Source organism: Mus musculus, chromosome 6 (genome assembly GCF_000001635.26).
Source record: "Mus musculus strain C57BL/6J chromosome 6, GRCm38.p6 C57BL/6J".
Classification (NCBI taxonomy): Eukaryota; Metazoa; Chordata; class Mammalia; order Rodentia; family Muridae; genus Mus; species Mus musculus.
Window position 1 is genome coordinate 60355497 of NC_000072.6, and position 19195 is coordinate 60374691.

The window sequence follows — 19195 nt, forward strand, 5'->3', positions numbered from 1 at the left end:
TAATGCCTGATTTCTTTCACTATCTCTCTTACAATATTAGAGGCAATTCTGAATGTCACAGAATAGGCAACATTCTTACTGAATTCCAATCCCAGGGTCGACTCAAGGACCATATGTGGCATTGGTGAAGGCCAGGAACAAAGTTTGATTTTGCTTAGGTGTTTGGCAAGTAATTGCTTGGAGGCACCTATTATAAAACAATACTGAATGAAAGCACACAGATCCATTCCCAAAGACAAGTTTTGAGCATTTGTTATGTGGGATGCCAAGGTTTCAGGAGACTAAGTTTCCGTGAAACTCTTTGCCTCAGGAAGCTTCCAGGATTCTAAGCCTGTCAAGCCAGTAACAACTGGAGTGGGTGTAGCAAGATACCATACTAATAACATAATAATGAACGTGAAGGCATTGGTATAAAAGGAAAGAACAAGACACCAAAACAGTAGAGAGGGAGAAAGAATCAAAATTACAGATGAAATAAGAGAACTAAGATTTTCAACTGTCTTGCTAATTCCAGAAAAGATGTCTGCTCTCTACATTTTCTGCTTCTGGCTCATAGTCCCTTTCCATCTCCTTTCACAATGATAATTGAGCTATGTGAGGAGATGGTGTGACTGAGATATTTCATTTAAGGATGGGAACTCCAGAATCTCTTATTTTCTATATCTTGACCAGTTACGTGTTTCTATGTTTATCATTGTCTAGTACAAGAAGAAACTTTTCTCATAGGGTTTGAAAAACATACAAATCTACAGGAATAATGATCCTACTGACAGTCTGTTTAATATCAGGTCAATTTAGCACAATGGCAGTCATAGGTTTTATGAGCTTATGACCTGTAGTCGCAAATCTTTTTGTCCTTCATAGCTGTTTTAAGTATAGGTATCATCGTGTGTCTATGGATTTATAAGATTTATATACCTTATATACATTCATATTATTTTTACAACGATTTCATCTTAATGAGTATATACAGTAAAGAAACTATGATATATAAATATTGATATGAATAGTGTAGGGAACGTCAATATTATATAGTGAAAGTTAGTACCTTAATACTTGAGAAGTCTGATTACTGTGTTACAAATACCAGTATATGTATGTGTATGTATATATATATATATATATATATATATATATATATATATATACATACATACATATATACATATATATATACATATGCATATATATGTATATATATATATATATCAATCAGATAGATTCCTATATATATTTCATGATATATACCCAATGCTAAAATGACACCACTGTAGAAAAACAATCTTAAGAATAAATAAAAAAGAATACAAATCAAACAATCATGGCTATGACAATCCAAAATGATTAAATACACATCATGCCTGTTAGAGACCAAACTGTGGGAAACTAGGTCCCGCCAGTAACACTCACCCTAAAGATCCAGCTGACCCTTTGAAGGGAATTATGTCACCCACCCCTTCATTGTCTCCACCTGGTGCCTGAGACTTCCAGCTTCACCCCCATCCTTCACTTGGTGTCTAGAACTGCTTAGATTAAGGCAGCTACACCTCATCCTCCATATCTCCATTTGGTGCCTGGGACTGTTTATGGCATTCCAAGATAAACTACAGAATGTTTGAAGGCCTCTCAGGACTGTTTCAGGGCCTACATTCCAAGACAAGCTGCAAGAAGCCTGTAATCGGCATCCGCCCCAGATGTCCGTCAATTTCTCTGTATTTTATTATGCCCCTCGACCCCTCCCTATTTTCTCTCACTGTGTGCTTATAACCTGGCTCTTAGCCTTCATTAAACAGACCTTGATAACTCTTTGCTTGGTCTCTTTCCCCTTTCTCTGCCTGCTTCTCTTGCAGGCCTCAGTCCTCCTTGACCCACGGAATAACTAAGTACTGCTAGACAGGACATGTGGCGCTGACAACGTGGGGCTTGAGGCACAGACCTTTGCCCAGCGGAGACTATGGAGACTAGCTCCAAGAGAAGTTCATTGTGACTAGAAGAATAAGAAGCATACGTTGTTTGAGGAATGAATGCTCCTACTGCTCATAGGAGAAAGTGTCCTCGGTGAGTAATTCCTCTCTGCTAAGAAACAGGAACTAAGCTGTGGAAGGAAGTGGTCTTCATCAGAGACCTGAAAACTTCACTCAGGGAAAGGGGAGTTAGAGGTAAGAAAAACGATTTGATAAACTTTTTTTATTTTTATAGATCAAGCATGCCCCTAGTTTAACATTGACAGGGCAGAGATACACCGTAAAAAATGGTGAAAGGTAGGCAGAGATTTAAATGATAAATTAGCTAATGAGGGTCCCGATGCAGTCCCTGCAACCATCTTTTCTTATTGGGGAGTAACAATCAGAAGCTACCACTGTGCCTCCTCTCCCTTCTCTGGCAGAATTCCCGGAAGAAGGAGATAAATAATTAGAGTTTGAACATGAGAGGGAGAGAATAATATTCAGAAAAGCAGTTATCCCCTGTTTGGGACCTTTTAACAAAAAAGAGAGAAAATGAAAATAACCTTTTTCAGAGCTCTCCTAGGGACAGAAGGAAATTGGCAGACGTCCTGCTTCCTCTCTGGATCCTATGGAGATATTCTTAGTTCTGGTTAGGACATCTGGGTCCCTTTGAGACATCAAGTTCTATTCCCTCTCTGTCTATTGTCTGTCCTTGGTGCACCATTTGTCCATATGTCTGTCTATTATATTTGTTTTGGTTTTGTTGTTTGAATGATTGTTGTTCTGTGTTTCGTGTTGACAAATAAATGGTTAAAACTTTATCTGCTGGCTGTCCATCCTTTGATTATTTTAACTTGTTAAAAGGCAGTCTCAATTTGCATAGCAGAAACTGATAAGTTACAACTGTACTGTGGCTGGGAGTCAAGTACAGCTGGAAAAGCTCGGCTAGAGGCTGATTATCTACACAAGCAGCTCTTAAAGGTGCACGCAGCCTTTTGCTTGTAACAGAAAGTTAACTTAAAATCGGGAACTCAGGGTTGGAGGTATTCTAAACAACATGTGGCCTGAATGAACCCAGAAAAACAGGTCTTTAAAGATACTTCAATATAGGGATAAAGACATGTTTGGGTTGACACTGAGCGTGGAGGGGAGCAGCCTCAGTGAGGCTTGTGTGGCACTTCTTTTGTTTCACAAACCTTGACTAGGGAAGTTCCTGGGACCTCAACTCTCCCTCTCTTCCTTTTAGCAAAAAAGAGCCTTGTTGCAGACCAAGCCAGATGTTGTTCTAAATAAAGTTTAAGTTCAAAGTTTATAAAAGGTCAATCAGGCTGTGGAATTTATCAGGACATTGCAATTTGACTTTCCTACTTTATATAAAGTTATAGAGTACAGAGTTTGCTTATTTGTGTATGGATATCGTTTCCTAAGTGAAAAGTATTTTAGTTACTAATGCTTTTTAGCTCTCACACAATGAGCTTTTAAGTTTTGGGGAGTAGCTCTTGCTCCAGGTAAGATTCAGAGGCAATATCTTTTAATACTTAGGGTTTTTAGCTATATTAGAAAATTGTGTTACAGAAAATCTAAGACAGAAAAATTAATTTGCTTCAAAATTTTATATTCAAAAGCTTCCAGGAGATGTTAATTGGCTAAGACCTCATCTTGAGGCCTTAAAGCGACTTAAACCTTTGCTAGGTGTTATCCAGTGAGATTCAAAATCACTGGTGAGAAACAAGAAAGTTTCACAGAAAGCAGAGGAAACTTATGTGATCAATTGTTATCAATTATAATCATTGGTAATTAAATATCACCTGCTCATTTTATTTATGTGCCCACAACAGATCTTTGGCAAGAGAAAACATTGTTGTAAAAATCATCCTTCTTCACCTCAAAGTAAAGTTTTAACATCCTATTAAGACCAAGGCCGCTGCCGTGCTAACAAAGAGTTATAAGATAAATTAATATATTTTAGAAAAACTATAACAAAAATTGTGTCTTAAGAACCTAAGTGTCTGTTCCAAACAGCCATTAATTTGGTTATTACAGAATATTGATGTTCGATCTATTGCATACCATCATTTTAAGTAAAATTGATAATTATCCTAAGATAGTAAAAAATTGTTTTTATGCATGCTTCTATATCTTCTATAAATTCATGCATGCATGCATCCCATTTACTGTGTTTAAAAACAGCCCTTCTATGGGAGAAAAGTATATGTGAATTGGATCACACACTTATTCTTTTGAGTTTCTTCCTGTTTCAGCACAGATAATTAAATTGTGTGTTGTAGATGATGTTTTAAAATGTTGAAAAATCAAACTTTAAGTTGTATATTAATAGTCAATATTATATCTCAGAGCTTACAATTGCTTAAAATTGTTCATCCCTCAGATGCTATTAATTCTCAAGCTTGCATCTTCTTAAAAACAAAGAAGGGGAGAAATTATACCCCCGTGCACATTATATAAATCATACTTTTATTTTTAAGAATTTTGAAATTTGGATGTCAAAGAACTTAATAAATGCCTTATAGTATCTTAAAACTAGATATAATTATGTCTAGGTGAGATGAAAAGGATCTACTTATTGACACATGGCATGATCCTGAACAGAGAGTTAATATGGGGGAGAGGGGGCAGTGTCTCTGTTTTTTCCACAGAATGCTGCAGAAGCATGCTAGCTTCCAGAATGATTCATGTGATAGGCTGGCCTGTGAGTTCCTGAGTGCCCTGACAGTGGTGACAGGAAAGCTGTGTTGAACATACAGAGAAAGAGAAATCAGGGAGAGCAGCCACTTGCAAACAAGATGAAGAAACTTCCTTTCTCTGCCATGGGCTACAGCAAGGAGAGCCAACCTTGTGTCAACTTGGGGACAATTAAAATTGATGACCCATGAGGCAGAGGGACTGCTACAGTGTATTTGACAAGATTTCAGCAGAGACACTGTTTTTGGCCATTCAGGCCAACTCCCCTATAGCTGTGAAAGCTTGTGTAACTTATTTATATGCTATATTGTTAGATAATTTTAAGAGTTAAGATCACCAATCTTGACAAATCTTTTCATATTCATTGTAATTGTTGTCAATTAACTAATTGTGTATATCCTAATGTAGATAAGGAATCTGCTGTCATGATTTTGTTAAAGACACCTGTTTATGTTTTGCTGCCTGTTAGAGTTAGGAAATGATCCTTGGTTTAAAAATCCGGGAATGCAAACAGAAAAAGGTCAAATGAGCAATTTTAGGATCTACTGCTTTAATTGCAATTTTAATTTCAATATCTACCACAGCTTCAGATCATCAGCTACATACTGCTTAATTTGTTAATGATATGCATAAGAAAGTTTCCATAGCTTTGTTAGAGCAACTTATTGTAGATAAAAAATTGGAGGCAAAGGTTAATGCCTTAGAACTAGTAGTCTCATAAATAAAGCAGGATATAGCAAATATTAAGTCTACAAAGGCAGAGATTTCAGATATTAGAAGAATGTTGCCTACTCAGTGACATTCAGAATTGCCTCTAGTATTGTAAGATAGATATTGAAAGAAATCAGGCTTTACTATCCACTACATAGAGTTAGAAATCTCAGGGCAAGCTTAACAATGTAAGTTTAGAATTCTTATTATAGTTATGTATGGTAGAACTTATTGTTACCATGGTTAATGCCTCAATACAAGCCATTCATGAGATCAATTCTACCCTTGCTAGGGATTGTTGGATTTGTTATTCATGCCAGCCTCCTTTATATGAAGGAATAGACCTTTTTGGAGAGGTGATTGCCACCAATGGTACTTCCTTTCTGAGATGACATCTGAAGTCTAAAGAAGGGCTGACTCTTGGTCAAATATCTGGTATTGTTCTCGGTCTTTTAGCACCCCAGATGCTTCCCCGCTCACCCCTATTTGAAGTGTGTAATCAAACCCTGGCTCACAACCTTGCTTCCTAGCCTTTTGGGACCCTTCGTGGACATTCTGTTGCTTTTTTTCATTTGGCCCTTGGGTTTTCAACAGATTAACCAGTTTTCTTAAGTTACAGATTAATTCTGCTTTAAACAAAACAGTTGCAGTCAACTACCATCAACAAGACTTCAGAGACTCAGCTGAAGACCTCTCATCCGACGATGCAGAGGGAGCAGCCATTGGCCTTCATTTCTCCACCCTTGCTCCAGAAATGGAGCCTTCTTGGTTCCATAAGCTGTGGGAAACAGCAATGATGGATGGGGTGACATCCGGATCTTATAGTGGCTGAGGGCCATAAGCTGTGGAGTTACCAATGAAGGGATCTCATGGTGCCACGAGCCAGATGCACTCCACCTATTGGCTGCAAGGTTGCCCAATGACAGGATTATTGTGGGTCCACTGTGTGGGTGACCATCATGGCTACCAGTGGCCTGATCAAGTCATTGGAATAATTCATGGTGCCAGGAGTTGGGGGCAGCTCACATAGGCTAAAACAGGGACCTTGTCCACCTAGGACCTGAAAAGGCCTAGCTATCTCGGTATTGGACATGGACCATGGAAGAGATCAAAGACATATGCTTCACCGACCCTCTTTTCATGGCCACCCCCTAACTTAAATAAAGAAAAAAGGAGGAGATGTAAGAGACCAAACTGTGGGAAACTAGGTCCCGCCAGTAACTCTCACCTAAAGATCCGGCTAACCCTTTGAAGGGAATTATGTCATCCCCTCCTTCATTGTCTCCACCTGGTGCCTGAGACTGCCAGCTTCGTCTGCCTTCAATTGACACCTAGAACTGCTTAGTTTAAGGCAGCTTCACCTTCTCCTCCATGTCTCCGTTTGGAGCCTGGGTCTGTTTATGGCACTCCAAAATAGCTAAAAGATGTTTGATGGCTTCCCGGGACTGTTTAGCCAGGACAGGCACTCCAAGATAAACTGCACAATGTTTGAAGGCCACTCGGGACAATTTCAAGGCCCACATTCCAAGATAAACTCCGAGAAACCTGTAATCAGCATCAGCCCCAGATGTCCATCCCTTTCTCTGTATTTTATTATGCCCCTCGACCCATCCCTATTTTCTCTCACTGTGTGCTTATAACCTGGCTCTTAGCCTTCATTAAACAGACCTTGACAACTCTTTGCTTGGTCTTACTCCCCTTTCTCTGCCCAATTCTCTTGCAGGCGTCAGTCTTCCTCGACCCATGGAATAGCTAGGACGTGTTGGACGAGACACATGCCAGAATATGTAATATATTATATATAAGGGCTCAAGGATATAATATGGTCACCTCATAAGAAAGACCTTTCAAGAGTCCTGGAGAGATGAATGATATAAATGACCTATCAACATGATGAAGGTAATATACAAACCCATGGCTAACATTATGATAAACAGGAAGTAACTGAAAGCATATTCACTAAAATCCAAAATAATACAAGGATGTCCACTCGTTACTCTTCTGTTCAAAGTAGTGTTTAGAGTATTAAACACGGCAATAAAAAGTTAGGATATAGACAAAGTAGAAAGCAACCTTATATGCAGAAAGGATAATTCTATATATAAAACAAGTTAAGACTCTACAAGAAGAGCCATATAAATAATAAACCAAACTGGTAGTATAGCAAAATATAAAATTACCATAAATAATCAATAGTCTTCTTATATACAAGTGACACAGAGAGAAAGAAATCAGGAACACAATGGTATTTACAATATTCTCAAAATAAATATTGAACTAAATAAAAGGAAGTGAAAATTTGTGAGGAATTTCAGGCTGGTATCAAGTCAAGCTGAGGTATAAACCCCAATGGTCATAGTTCACCTACATGACAGGGTAGGCATTCTTTCCCACTCCTGGATCTCTGGCCCCTGCCTAAGGTACTACCTCCCACAGCCCCCACAACAGAAGCATGGTCACTAGTCATGTAAGCAATGCCCCAAGCTTCTGGACTTGAGTCTAAACTCCTCCCCAGTTATCTAGCAAGAGTGAAGACTATGAAAAGGGGTACTCAGCCTCCACCCCACTCTCTTATTCCTTTGTTCCTTTACCTCTCACTTCTCTCTCCTCTTCCCTTTCTCTTTGTCTTCTTCTTTCCTTTCCTCTCTCCCTCTTTATCTCTCCTTCTCTCTAGCCTTTCCCTCCCATCCCTCTATATCTCCCTTCTCTCTTTCCCCCTGCATTTCTATAATAAAACTCTTAAACCATAGAGAGTCTCTGCTCCTTCTATTTCCACTGTGCACTCTGGTCGATGTTGGGAACTTCTTCCCCCATTCCCTCTCTCCCACCTGCTGCAGACCCTGTTGGCCTCTTGTCTGCATAGAATGGGATCTCTGGTTGCAGATGGGCAAGGGGTCGGTGAAAATGACAGACAAATTCAACACTAAAGGTTGTGTAGAATCTGAATGCAATTTGTCAAGTCGAGCATTGAACTTTTTATATAGAAGAATAACAAGAAACCAGGCAAGATACATCCACTGAGTTACAGTGACACAACACAAAAGGATTGTATACATCAAAAGAAGGTGGGGACAAGGCAGCTGCCACTAAGAAGGGAGCCAGGTGTAAAGCTAGCCTATTGTTAAGCCCACCACCAAGGGTTCTTAGTAAATGCCTGATTTATGCTGTTTCTTTGGGCCAAGTGAAGAAACCTGTCTCAGGGGGATTCCCTAACTCTTTCATGGTGAAAGAGTTCCCTAAGCCATTGTGAATTCCCTTGTCTGGATAACACTGGCTATTGTCTCAAGTAAACACTCTGCAGACCAGCCCTGAGCTATTCCAACTTGGTTCTTTGTAATGCCTAATTAGTTTCACTGTCTCTACTAGAAGTAAATTACAATGTTACTGAATAGGTAACCTTCTCACTGAATTCCTACTGAATTCCCAATTTGTCATCTTCAAGAATTTTCTGGGACATTGAAACACTGACAAAGGCTTAGCTATGCCAGAATTCAATCTTAAAAGGCACTTATAATAAGATAGTACTAAAAGAAAGCACGTGAATCCATACACCAGACTAATGCGGGGATAGGGTATGAGTATACGGGTCATGAGAATGACAAAGTTTCAGGAGATGAGTTTCCATGAAACTCTTTGGCTTGTGAGTGCTCACAGAGTGTGTGTAGCATCCTAGAACCCTGGTGGCTTTAGCAAAGTATCTCCCAGGTGGGTCCCCAGGCAGGGCTGCCTCTTGCCCACCCCCTAAAGAGTGGGATAGAGGAATGCCCACCCAGGGGTGAGTGGATAGGATAGGTAGCAGCCCTCCCATGCCTGACTGACAAGATAAGGGGAAATTCTGTTGGGGGTGTGGGCATCTTTTTCCTATCCCACTTCTCCCCATGCCCCTCCAGGGCCCCCCTTTTGTTTTGCTCCCAACAGAAATGTTTCACTAACAATGTAAAATACTGCTATAATTAAAAATGTTTAAGCCATTGAATAAAGAACAAAAGCGACCCATATTCAAGGGTCTTTAGGATTAATATTATAAAAATGGACAGAGAAGCAGAAGACACAAACAGATTCAACACAATCTCCATCAAAATTACAATGCAATTCTAAATATTACTTTCTTAAATGTATACAGTATTGATTTGGTCCTAGCATCTTATCAGTATACCCAGAGATTCATGCTTCTCTTAGCATTATTTAGAGAGTCTTCTATTTGCAGTCAATGGCAGTTAATGGAGACAGCCACAACTAGTCAGAGTGTAGAGAATTAGAGACTGTAAGAATGATAAGCCATGATTGGAGCACAGAAATTACATACATACTCCTGAAGCTCAGGCATCACTACTGAAGACGGTAGAAAGCAGAAAGATTGTACAAGGTAAAGACAGGTAATGACTTAAGAAAACAGTGTTTTCTGTACCCAACAAAATGGGAAGCTAAAAGTGAACTAATAACAGTTGAGTTGTCATACACAAAACCTGTAAAAATCCCAACATGTTGAGAGAATGTGTTCAGAAATCAATGGAAAGAAAGTCCCTTGGTCCTAGAAAGATCCAATGTCCCAGTGTCGGAGAATGCCAATCAGGAGAGGTCAAAGTAGGTGGGTGGGTGAAGGAGCACCCTCAGAGAAGCAGGGAAAGAGGGAATCTTATAGAGGGGTTGCAGAAGGTAAACCAGAAGAGAATTACATTTTAAATGTAGATAAATAAAATATCTAATAAAAAATAAAAGGTTTCTTCAAAGAAATAGAAGAGAAAAGGATAGAAGTTAATCAGAGTCCACCTGTTAGCTGAAGAGTTTTTTGTAATGTATAGCTGCTAGCAGAGAAAGTACATATTTAATTTTAGTATTTTGCCTCTGGTGTGACAACCACTGCTTAATTAACATGGATGTCCATGTACTCAAAAGTATATGTACAGCACAAATTAAACTCAATAGATAATTTTATAAAGGAGGATACAAAGTTGAGTATCTAGGCAAAGTTGGGATGGATCTGGAAGAAGCTAGGGAAGGACTTGAATAAGTTCAGAATATATTGTATAAAATTCCCAGAGATAATAAAAATACTGTTTTTACAAAGTAATAATTTACTTCTAAGATAAGCAATGTATCATGTGTCCAATCACCTTTCTTAATCATTATTCAAATTTAACAAAATATTTAGTCAAAATCACTATAGTTTTCACAGAACCATCACAAATGATTCTTTGGAATAAATGAAACATTAATTATGCTTCTTTTTCCTTGTAAAGTCTAAAAAAAAATATATAGCATAATTAGTTTCTAGTCACAGATTGATATAAACAACCAAATATAAGCAAAAAAGGGGGGAAGGGGTTGTTTTCTCTAGTTTATGATAGCCCAGATGCCAACTCCATGAAGCATTGCCTTTTGTCTACTTCCATTTTTTTCTTGAAATAGCATCCCATATCCATTTATTAGTAGCCCACACTAGCACCCTTGGAAGCAAATAGTAAAGCAACTCCCTCAGTGTGGAGAGGAGTGGAGATAATTTGCAGCATGTAGTTTGGTCTTCCTCATTCAGATTATTTTTGTTTTATTTCCATTACATATTGTAACAAAATGAGGAAAGGAGGTTTTGAAAATCAATAAGAAGTGTAAACAAATCATATGGACACTGGTTGCCTCTGTACTGTGTTATGTGTCTTTACTTTACAGATGTAATATTTTCAAGCATTGGCCAATTCTGGCAAGATAAGTGAGATTATCTTTAGAGTATGATGTTACCACATGTTGCATAAAGATCAAAAGGTACACCCAGTGTCCATTTATTTTGAAGGGTGAGGAAACAGGCATTTAAATAATGCCACCAAGAACTGTTGTACACAGATTACCAATTTTCCAAGATATTGAGTAAAACTAGGACATGCTGAAGCTATAGTGAGCACAAGTTATCCCATCCAATTTAGCACAGTCTTTGTGCCCACTAATAGCCATCGTTATCAATTGTGCTAACTTACCAGTGGGAGGAAACACTAGATGCTAACTGGAACTGATTCCAATTTTCTAATTTGATCTCATAACTATAGATTTACTTAAAATTTTGCTATATTACATCCTTATTGTATAATCATTACTATTTGTTCTTTCTCATAAAAGGCATATAGTAACACACTTTTCTGTAGAATTTATAAGTATTTTGTGGAGGAATATATGTTGTCTTTAATTAGGTTTTATTGCTATGAACAGATACTATGTCCAAGACAACTCTTATAAAAGACATTTAATTGGGACTGGCATGCAGGTTCACAGTTTCATTACATTATTATTGTAGGAAGCATACCAGTGTCCACTCAGGCATGGTTCTAGAGGAACTGATAGTTCTATATCTTCATCCAAAGGAAGTCAAGAACAGACCGTCCTAAAGCAGCTAGGAAGATGGTTGTAAAGTACACTCCCACAGTGACACACTTCCTCCAAAAGAACCATACCTCCTCCAGCAAGGCCATACCTCCAAATAGTGCTACTCCCCTGGCCAAGCATATTGAAACCATCCCATATGTGTAATACTTATTTTGTTGGTTCTGTGCCAGATATGAGTGTTCATCATGTCTATGTTCAGTGGAAAGTTATACTCTGCTAATCCTGTTGTCTAATAATTGATTTCAGGTCAGGTAGGAGAACTGATGAGATTAGTCCTACAGAAAGTTACTGTTGATTATTGATTAGGGAGACCAAAGTGACTCCATTCACTTGTAACTGGTATGATGCAGGGATTTTAAGAATGAAGTGAGATTTTTATGAGTGAAACCCCAGATGCCTTTGGGTCTGGAAAGGTAGCACTGGCCAGTGAAAGATGCAGACTTTCTCAAAAAGCAAAGGAGAATGTAGCTTTAATTTGGTCCTAAGCCTTCAGGGCAACATAGGGCAAGATACTTGCAAGAGACTCAACAAGAAACTTGTGTATAGTCATAAGACAAGAGACCTTCTGTATGTGGTTTCTGCCTTGGGCCTAAAAAAAATGCTACAAGTATGGGCATTAGGGTCCTTGGTAACTTGGCAAGAGAGCCTATGGATATGACTTCCATTTAGATCTGTTCCCAGAAGGGTGGAATGAGGGTTTTTCCATTGCTTAGATAAATTTTTAATACCTCCCTGCTTTTAAAGATTTTAGTGCTAACAGATTTACATCTAATAATTAAAAATGAATGAACCACAAAATATTTTAGAAAATGTTGAAAGAGGAGATTAGGTGAAAATGGAGTAGAAGGAAAAAATATGCAAAGAGATTAAGAGTACTCAAAGGAAGAGTAGAAAGGAAATGTATACACATGTTATATTTATTAAGAGTTCATGGTACTCTTAATAAATAAAAAATTCTAGGTGCATGAGTAGTAGTGGAGGGAAATGGCTTTAAATACAAATATGCAAATACTTTATTACCCTCACCTACCTGGTATGGTACTTTGCCAGGTTATAATCACATTCAATTGTTAAAAGCAAAGACCTGACAATATGGCCAATATGGCTTTTTTATTTATTTGATATTTTATAACATATCAAATGCTATCCCCTTTCTTAGTTTTCCCTCTGAAAACCCGCTATCCCCTCCTCCTCCCCCTGCTCACCAATCCACTTACTCCCAGTTCCTGATCCTGGAATTTCCCTGTACTGGGACATAGAACCTTCACAGGACGAAGGGCCTCTTCTCCCATTGATGACCTACTAGACTATCTTCTGCTACAGATGCAGCTATAGCCTTGAGTCCCACCATTTATTTTCTTTGGTTGGCAGTTGAGTCCTAGGGACCTCTGAAGGTACCAGTTAATTCATATTGTTCCTTCTATGGGGCTGCAAAACCCTTCAGCTCCTTTGGTACTTTCTCTACCTCCTTAATTGACAACCCAGTGCTCCATGCAGTGGATGTCTGTGAGCACCCACTTCTGTATTTGTCAGGCAATGGCAAAGCCTCCTAGTAGACAGCCATATCAGGCTCCTATCAGAAAGCTCTTGTTGTCATCCACAATAGTGTCTGTGTTTGGTGGTTGCATAAGGATGGATCCTTATCAGGTGGGCCAGTCTCTGGATGGTCATTCCTTCAGTTTCTGCTCCACACTTTGTCTCTGGAGCTCCTTCTATGTGTTTTTGTTTTGTTGTTTGATTGATTGTTTGTTCTTTTGTGTTTCATGTTCAAAAGAAAAAAACTGAAATGTTTAAAACTTCATCTGCTGGTTGTTTAGCACTTGATTTAGTTTTAACTCATTTCTGAGAGAGAGAGAGAGAGATTGAAAGAGAGAAAGAAAGAAAGAAAGAAAGAAAGAAAGAAAGAAAGAAAGAAAGAAAGAAAGAAAGAAAGAAAGAAAGAAAGATAGGCAGACAGAAAGACAGACAGACAGACAGACAGAAAGACAGACAGACAGAAAAAAATAAAAGCAGTCTCAATTGTTCTTTGGAGCCCTGCACCTGTAGTTAGGAGTCTAACATAGATGGAGAAGTCCTGCCAGGAGTTTCTCTACAAAAGCTTCTCTTAAAAGGACAAGCAGCTTCTCAAGTTTATGAGATGTGGTATTGTTGGAGAAAGTGAGTCACTTATGATGAGCTTTGAGGTTTCAAAAGCCCATAATAAACCAAGATTTTATCTTTCAATCTTTTTTTCCACATTTTTTATTAGATATTTTCTTTATTTGAATTTCCAATGTTTTGCATTTCATGGATTCCTTTCTGAAAACTCACTTCCTCTGTTCAAAAACTCACCCACTCCTACTATCCTGTTCTGGCATTCCCCTACCTTGGGGCATTCAGCCTTCTGAGGACAAAGGACCTTGACTCCCAGTGATATCCAACAAGGCCATCCTTTGCTTCATACATGACTAGAGCCACGAGTCCCTCCATGTGTATTCTTTGGTTGAGGATTTAGTCCTTGGGAGCTCTGGGGATACTGGTTGGTTCATATTGTTTTTCCTTCTATGAGGCTGCCAATTTCTTCAGCTCCTTTAGTCCTTTCGCTAGCTCCTCCTTTTGAGGGCATTGTGATCAGTAAAGTGGTTGGCTGAGAACATTCAACTCTGTATTTGTCAGGAAGAACATCTCAGGAGACAGCTATATCAGGTTTCTGTCAGCAAGCACTGGTTAGCATCAACAATAGTATCTGGGTTTTATGACAGCATATGCAATCGATACCCAGGTGGCCACACTATCCAATAGTATGATTATCAGAGTACGTATATCAGAATGATTTTGAACATGTGGTCAGAAGAAAGTTTTTGTCTCTCTATGATATCTCAGAGTAATCAAAGTTCACCAGAAGGATGAAGAACACTGATGCTAGCAAAGGTCTCATGATTCACCTGCCCCACACAAAATATTATAACATAAAAGATAGAAATTGAGCAGAGATTTTTGAACCTGTATTCAGGGGAAAATGTAGCACCTACACAAAAATTCTTCAAAAGATGATTGATTATCAGGAAGTTGGAAAGTTTGTTGCAGGTCTAAAATTTCTCAATTATCTTGGACTATCTTTGGCACATATTGTGAGCAACTTTTATGACTACTAGATAATTTTTTTAGAATGTATGAAGAGAACTCCACCCTCATCTTTTAGAGGATAATTCATATATATGCATGTCTCATATGAAAATCTGACTGAAAAAAAAAAACACCTAAAATATATTAAATTTATCTTAAATAAAATTTAAAACTTCTCTTCAATTTTATATCTATTTTCTTTCAAGGAAAATGGTATTCAGTGAAAAAAAAGATAGAATAAATAATGGATATGTGAAAAAGAATAAAGATAAAGTGGAAATAATTAAACACACATACAAACTAACATACAAACAAACAAAAAACCTACTTCGTACATGTGGTTGGTTGAATAGGGTTGGCCCCAGAGACTCATGTGTTTGAATGCTTGGCTCATAGAGAGTGGCACTATTTGTACAAGTGGCCTTACTGAAATATATGAATCCTTGTTGGAAGAACTATGTTACAGTGCAATTAGACTTTGAGGTCTCCTAAATAAGCTATATCTACACACAGTACAGGAGATAGTTTTCTCTGTCTGCCTTCAAATGAAAATGTAGCACTCTCAGATCCTTCTGAGAAACATTGGCTACGTGGATCAAAAATTTTCAGAGGGAGTTTTAATCTGTTGCTTAGAGATCAGTTTTGTGATATTTTGGTGGAGAATATAGCTGCTGTTTATCTTTGTCTTAAGAGTCTTCCTAATGCTAAGGTAAATAGATAAAGATTAATTGCATTGTTAAAGGAAAACTCAAAATAACATTGTTTAGATTTTGTAGTACAGTTCACACTTATTAAGAGCATATTGGTCAAGAGTAGCAAACTTAGGAAAGAAAATATAAAATATGTGGTTCAAATATTAAAAGGCACCAGAAAGTGGAATGGAGATACATCCTGTATTTAAGGGTAGTAAATAGAATTAACAGATCGAGGATCACAAGGCACGAACCCACCCAGGTGTCCTCATTGTTATGTCATTGGCACCTTTATAAGGGATTACTTTATGATCAGGACATGTTTATTGTTATTATTTGGCCATAAAGGGATATTATTGTGTGCAAATTGACAAGGCATGAAGTGTCCATATTCCCAGTAGACAATATGGCTCTTATCCAGAATGAACTACAATCAAGAACATAAACATCTCTGTTGAAAATGAATCAAAGAAAGGTCAAGGTGTGGTGGAACATACCTTTAATACCAGAAGACAGAGGCAAGCAGATCTTTGAGTTTAAGGCCAACCTGGTACACACCAAGTTCCAGGACAGCTGGGCTTAAACAGTGAAGGAAAGCATTGAAAACAGAATGCTGGTAATAATGCAATAGAAAAAGTAGGCCCTGCATACTAGTCATAGCAGGCAACAAAAATTAGCAGCACCAGGCATATAGCTCTGGATGTTGAGTCAAGAATAGAAGGGGGCAATTGATGTTGGCTCACTGAAACTAAGAAAATGGCAGTGATTAAGGAGACAAGCATCACTGATGTGATATCTTGGAATTCTTTTATGAAAGCACAAAGATGTGTTCCAGAGATAGATGCCATGCTGGCAGAAGGACATTGTATTTTATAAGAGTCACACAGGTGATACTGCTTTAAAAAAAATAAGGTGGTCATGGGGAGCAACTAAGCTTTGGCATCATAAGAGGTCAGAGAAGGCCATTGCTGTAGGTAAAGGCTCAGTGGCAGTTAAAGGTCCAGGGCTGAAGAAGTAGACATGCAAAGACATTAAGGCATGGCACCATAAAGAAAGCCTATGAGAGGCTATTAGAAAAGTGCAAACTAATTGCAGTAGAAGACCCAGCATATTGGAGATGCTTATACCATAGAATGACTACAAAGAAAAACAATAGCAAAGGAATGTAGTGGGCCAGAGACCAGAGTGCTACAGAGGGCAGAGTTATAGAAGTCACCCAAGACCTATGACAGAACCCAGAGCATCGGGTATCGACTTCATATATTAGAATAAGGTCCTGTGAAGTTTAATTACCCTTGAAAAATCCAAGATTTTAGAAATGACAGAGTAATGAAATATCAACAGAAGGATGACGCTAACAGGAAGTAGAAACAAAGCCAAGAGAAAAAATATATTGCAGTCAACAAGGATAGAAACAAAGCCAAGAGAAAGAATTATATTGCAGTCAACAAGGCTGTAAAAAGGTGGACATCGGACATGGAAATGCTGAGTTTGGAGTTTTCCCATTTGTTTTTTTGTTTTTTTGTTTTTTTGGGTTTTTTTTTTTTTTTGGTTTGTTTGTTTGTTTTTTGGTTGTTGTTGTTGTTGTTGTTTGTTTTGTTTTTTGTCTTGTTATGATCCAGTATTTCCTCAATATGATATTTAGGAAGAATGATGTATATCCAGTGATGTTGGAAGTATATGATCTGCTTTTTTATTTCAATTTTATAGGTACCTACACTTAAGTGATTGCAAGAATCTCAGAAGAAACATTGAACTTTGGATTTTAAACATTATTGAGACTATTATAGACTATGTGGACTTTTAAAGTTGGACTAAATGCATTTTTCCTTTTGTTATGGCTACTAAACTATGGTGGCCAGTGTGTGTTGTTTGAATAGCTTTGCCCCTCATAGCCTCATGTGATGAAATTTTTGAGCCATAGAGAGTGGCATTATTTGGAGGTGTAGCCTTGTTGCTTTCTTGCATGATGAAATGTGGTAGTGTGAAGATGAATGTTGAAGTCCCAAATATAAACTCAAGTTATACTCAGTACAAAATGTATTGTCCTTTTGTCTGTCTTATGATCAAAATGTAAAACTCTTGGTTTTTTTCCAGTGCCATGTCTGTCTCCAAGTTGCCACTCTTCTGGTTACGAAGATAATGAGTTAAATCTCTAAAATTATAATCCAGCCACAGTTAAATATTAGTCTTTATAAAATTTGCTCTGGTCATGGTTTATCTTCACAGCAATGGACACACTAAGACAACAGCTTTCATCCAAACATTCCAGAGACAGTGCTATGCAGATCTCTGAATTTAAGGTCAATCTATAGAGCAAGGTCTAGGACAGTCAAGGTTAGGAAGTAAAAGCGCTAGAAAACAGGAAGCTGGTGATAATATAATACAATAAGTGTGGCCATGTTCCAGTCCCAGTACAGCAAACAGTAGAACATGGCACCAGGAAGAAAGCCTATGAGAAGCTATTGATGAAGCATAGATATAGCAGAAAACTTTACCCATTTGTGCTAACACTGTATTTGTAGCTCATAAGAGATACAGATTGAAAATATCATAAGGAAAATGACAGTTTCTTCCTGAAATATAGATATAGCCATATTTTAAGACTTTAAATGGACTTAATCTGTGTAGGAAAACAATATCATGATTTCACAGAATGAGTGAACAAATTTAAAGTGGAGTGACCGAAGAGAACACTTTGCCCACAGATGACTAGTTCCTCCCATAGCAATACATTCTGAAAAAGTAAACCAATCCATACAACCATTCACCAATACTCATCAAGAAAATTCTGGGTTGTGTAAAATTGAGAGTTGCATTGTCTCTCTGTTAGCTATATCTATATGCCAGCTATCATCCTTCTATCATTTATCAGTAAATCATATGCTGAACATTGACTTCTTTCTATCTAAATATCAATCTATGTATCTATGTGTTTATGTATCTATGTATCTATATATCTATGTATCTATAATATAAGCATCTAGCAGACTTACCCACTGATCTTCTAAATCTATCTATCATCTATGATTTGTATTTTATTCATATACACACAGACACATGATTAAATGTATAAATACAATATGGTAAATTCATTTAGTATTCTGCATACATCTGTTTTTAAGGCTAACACCATTATATTGGACAAACAGGGGTTTATTTCTGAGGACAAGTAATTCTCCCCATCTCCCCCTCTTCCCTCTCATGAATAAATAATTGGTTGTCACTCCTCATTTAAGGTGGAGTCTTGCAAATTTTTTCCCATGTGTGTTGATATGTCATTCAAGGACTACATTAAGAAGGTATTGTTTAAGCAACCATAGTATTGAGATTTCAAAAGTGCATTCAAGTGTAGAATTTCACAGTCATTTGTAGAAGGTGTATCCTCAGAGAAGGTGTCCTGGTTCTCTGTCTCCATGATCTTATTGCTCTCTTTTCTGTGTGTTTACCTGAGCTTTAGTAGTAGGGACTGTGGTTGCTCATTAGATTTACAGCTAAGTAGGACAATAGACTGTGTTTCTTCCTTTAACACTTGCATAGAAATTTAGAAGACTATGGCAGGTGGTCCTCAGGGAAGAAGTTTATGAGTTAAATTGCAGCTCAATAATTCATTGTCCTATATTTAAAAAATACTATCGGGAAGACTTTTACCTTCCAAGTAAGAAA

The 19195-nt window shown here is 37.8% G+C and overlaps 1 long non-coding RNA gene across 2 annotated transcripts in view; it reads left to right on the forward strand.

The window, feature by feature from the left end:
* The window catches only part of Gm35335, a 34464-nt gene extending 15692 nt beyond the window's left edge, over positions 1 to 18772 (forward strand). For both annotated transcript variants that reach the window (XR_869139.1, XR_377725.2), the window contains 3 exons: positions 1851 to 2058; positions 7084 to 7259; positions 17240 to 18772. This is a non-coding gene — a long non-coding RNA (predicted gene, 35335). The remainder of the gene's footprint in view (positions 1 to 1850; positions 2059 to 7083; positions 7260 to 17239) is intronic.
* The last annotated feature ends 423 nt before the right edge of the window (positions 18773 to 19195 follow it).